Source organism: Aptenodytes forsteri, unplaced genomic scaffold (assembly GCF_000699145.1).
Source record: "Aptenodytes forsteri isolate BGI_AS27 unplaced genomic scaffold, ASM69914v1 Scaffold15, whole genome shotgun sequence".
NCBI lineage: Eukaryota > Metazoa > Chordata > Aves > Sphenisciformes > Spheniscidae > Aptenodytes > Aptenodytes forsteri.
In genome coordinates this window covers 3,073,734-3,078,146 of record NW_008795129.1, presented here as the reverse complement: position 1 = coordinate 3,078,146, position 4,413 = coordinate 3,073,734, and the positions used below count along the sequence as shown (strand labels likewise).

Sequence of the window (4,413 nt, the reverse complement as noted above, 5' to 3'; positions counted from 1 at the left end):
CGTTCTGAGGGGGGGAAGGGGGGGGGGGGGGGAGAGAAATCACACTGAAAATTGCTCCCTCTTAAAGGAAAAGAAAATACCTGTGTCCTCTTTTGAGATCAAACTCCTTGGAATCTAACACCACAAAAAAACCCAAGTTTATAGGTAAATTAAGGTCCATTCCGAACTCCTGCCAGGACTGCCTGAGTGTGAATTGCAGAAGGCGGCAGTCAGAATGCACAGCAAGGATGAAGTGTTTCACCGGTGCAAGGACGCAGGCTCCGCAGGCTCCTGTCCTGTCAGAAAAGCATCACTAGATCAGAGAGCATCAGCTATAAGGTCAGCTATCTCACAAATCACCAGCATTAAGACAAACACTTTATAAAACTGAGATGTTCTGTTTCCTAGTGATATACAGTGTTAATGTGAAACATAAACTGTTTTGTGAATTATCAGCCGCTAAGCCACATGGCAACTGATGTGATATGAAAGCAAGATAGCAATCAGAATTGTGTGGTTTTACTGTCTGATCTCCAGATATTTCCAACGCTTGGAAATTATTGTGGGGGATCAGTATAAATGCTCAAGACCAGCACTTGTCCAAAACCAGTGACCAGAATATATGTATTTGGGGCTGCTGGTACATTCATGCCAAGGCACGTGGAAGACAATGCGTGTCATTTGACTCCTTCATCAAGAACTTCTGTCATACAAGCTCCTTCCTAGATGGGCCACAGAAGGTCTTACCACCCTGAAAACCAGCGTCACGAGCACATTTCCCCAGCCCTTTTTATTATTCATAATATAACCCCCTCTTTCTGGAACGCACAGCAGCAGGATCTTGCCTTTGTCCACAACAGCTCTAATTCAAAGGTCTTTCTTTGGCACTTCCTGCGAGACGGTTGTTGCCTTGGGCCCCAGAGGGACTGCAGTAATTGAGTTACACAGTAATCAGAGAAGGAATCTGATTGATTTTCCAACCCATTCCACTTTAATGGTGTCATCATGACACAAAATTCCTCATTTGTCTGCCTGATTGTGAGACACCGCAGCCCCTCCCTTGTCTGTGGTTGTATCTGTATGCCAGGCCTCCAGGTACAGCCCCCCTCTCTCGTGAAGGTGGGGAACCTGGCAAGTAACGTCAGCAGAGCACAGTGAGCCACATGGCAAAAGAATTAGTAGACCCCGGTTGTATTCCACATACTGGATAAAAAAACAATACTGTGGAAATTACAGCCATATTGTAATTTAATTGCCAACCAAGCTCATTTTTGGGCTCTGGGCATGTGTTTCAGCTAGCACTCACTGCCAGTCAAATCCTGTGGTGAGAGACTGCCCAAGGAATACAAAACTCAGATCAAAGAGGCAAGAAACACTAATGGTGCCCATGGTGCTCCGACGGACAGGCTTGCAGCCTCCAGCCCGCGCTCCGCTCTGCTTCGGCAAGTCCCCGTGCAGGGATAGGCCTCTTTTGGTACAGACCTGTGGTAAGCCGGAAAGCTGCCAGCTGGCCAGCAGGCTTGAAACGTGTCAGTCTGATATAAGAGGAGAAGACCTGTGCGATGAAGTAATAATTATTTTTAGCTTTTTATTATCATCACCCCCAGACAGGTATGTAACTTCACACCTTCTGCAAGAGCAACAAACTGCAGTCCACGCTAAACAGATCTGCATGAACTTCTCTCAGCCCAACCTGGTGGAAACCCAGCCGCAGGCTTGAATTTACCCTTGTGCCAGTGCAATGAAGTTTGAAGGCACCATGAAGGCACAGATCTTGGAGAGGCTGGCTCATGCTGCCAGGCCAGGTCCATGGGGAGCTGCACAGGGATCCCATGATTCCCGCAAGGTTCTTGCTGTTGGGATACATGATATATGCCTTCCACTGACAACCTAGTTTGCAGCAGATCTTTGTTCTCTTAATCCTTTACAGTACAAAGAAAGAAACAACAGTTTAGTCCTTCCCGTGCCAATGACAGAGGCACGGCCCAGCACTACCTGCTAGCAATGTAAACCAATCCTTTCCTCTGAAAATGAAAAAGACCTCCTCATAAGAGCTTCCAGGAAATCTGCTTTTCAGCTCCCTGCCTTCTCCCCATCACACTACACTCACTGCTTAGGGTCGTTACAACTGACCTGACTAATCTTCAAAAGCAAGGGAATTTCTAACTTTTACACTGAGGCATTCCCTCAAGTTGAATGTCAGCACCACAAGCCCCTACGTGTTTCACTGTCTCGGCACAGGACAAATTTGGGAAGGGAAAACAGTGTCGTCTTGTTTATCAGCCTGCCTAAAGATCAGATGTGCAAATCAGGAACCTGAGGAATTGTTTAAAAAACAATCAAACAAAATTTCAGCCTTCAACAGTTGCTGATGCTACCTACTTAATAAAAATAATATGTAGCTTGGCAGCTGCACACCTTTGCTGGAATGAAAAGGAAAGATTACAAGTATCGTGGCAGTGGAAGCGCTCACAGAAGTCAGAGCTTTCCACCAGCTGGGGGGATAACTGCTCTGGGGCTGCACAGGTCTCTGTAATGCAACTGCTCATATGAGAGAAAGGAGGCACTTTCCTCAGAGACAACCAGAAGGGCATCCCCACTTCTTCATTTCATGTGCTACTGAAGCTCTAACACCCAGGTATCAGGCTACCACAAGAACTGCACAGTTTCATTCTGGACTTACCCTTCCTTCTGTTTTGTGCTTTTCCTGACACATAGGTCCATGCACACTCTGACCCTAACCCTTTTCCCAAACTACGTGATAATGTGAGATACCAGCTCCTTTCTGCAGCCAGACACTTAGAGCTGTGGGATGGAGAACTAGAATCAGCACAGGTCAGCGCCTGCCACACAAGGGCACACCAAGTTGCTCTCCAATCCCACCCAGGTGGGAAGTGAATATCTCAGTCACCCCAAATGGTGGGAACACACCATCTTCAGCCTCCTCCTTACATCGGTAATCAACAAGTATACTCTATCATGGCAGAACATCTTCAACTCAATTGTGAGAACAGGAAATAAATGCAGTTCCTTCCGCATTAGATATGGACAAGGATCTAATTTCCATTCCCTCACGCACCCTGATTATCACAATTCACATAAACGATCCTGCTGCAGAAAGCAAAACGTCTTCTCTGCTGTCTTCTCTTAAGTAACTTAATCAAGTGGGGAAATACAGTCAAACTGTGGCAAAAACAAGACAACTCGGTGTCAGTCAGAGTTGAAGTATCTTAATATAGAAATGTACGTTAATGAGAGTTTATCTGCAATTGCTATGAAAGCAGCCTAACCATTCTTCCTTTGAGCTATACTTTAAAAATTTCACCTCAATTAACAAGAGGTTGATCTTCTATATTCAATTAACTTCCTCCTGCCAGGTAACACACAGGAGCTAATCTTCTTTTCCAATCTATTTTATCTAGGAACATATGACAGTAGGGAACAGGTTAATACTGTTACACTGAAAGTTCGTCCAAATTGACATAAGAAGAAAGCTGTAAGTATGCTCTACCAAAGCATAAAACCTCAGGAAAGGCTCTTGTGCTTACCTGTTCCTGTGTATTTGCACCAATATTCACACGGTCAGAATTTGCTGGGCTTGTAAAAGAACGTGTTCCCTGGCTGCGTACAGCAGCTCCCTCCCTCCTGCCTTCAGCTGAGGTCATCTATTCAGAAGACCTCCATCCAGTGTAAAGCTAATGGCGTATCTCCCAGTCTTTGTAGTTTCTAATATTCAGTTCTCTATTACCTTGGTGTTATTGAAATAAATAAGTCTCCTGGACTCAGAAAACAAAATGTTCACATTTTTGCTGGCTTGGCTATTGCAAGACAGCTTTTAACACAGTGCAAACTCACTTCAGAAAAAGGAGGGGGAAATGATATAAACAAGCTATAAATCTGGCCTCGCAGAGGCAAAATGAGTAAAAACAAGCAAAGGGAAGAAGAACGGAATGAGTGGAAAAGGGATGACTTGAGGTCTATGGAGATCACACAGGCTGGCTGAGACAGTGGTTTGGAGGCCTGGGTTTTGCAAGACAGGAACAAATGCAAAGTGCTCTACTGCCCTCACTAAGCCTTCATGGCCACCTGTGCAATGAAAATCATCACCTGGTTTGTCCTGGTTTCAGCAGGGATAGAGTTAATTTCCTTTGTAGTAGCTGGTACAGTGCTGTGTTTTGGATTTAGGAGGAGAACAATGTTGATAACACACCGATGTTTTAGTTGTGCTAGGTAAATGCTTACACTAGCCAAGGACTTTTCAGCTTCCCATGCTCTACCAACTGAGAAGGCTGCAGGTGCACAAGAAGCTGGGAGGGGGCACAGCCAAACTGGCCAAAGGGACATTCCATACCATGTGACGTCATGCTCAGTACATAAACTGGGGAAAGCTGGCCGGGGGGGCCGCTGCTCAGGGACTGGCTGGGCATCGGTCGG

General features: G+C 45.6%; 1 protein-coding gene across 4 annotated transcripts in view; it reads right to left on the bottom strand.

Moving 5' to 3' along the window:
* Nucleotides 1–4,413, bottom strand: part of NDST2 (N-deacetylase and N-sulfotransferase 2) — a 146,169-nt gene that overhangs the window by 31,214 nt on the left and 110,542 nt on the right. The window lies entirely within an intron of this gene.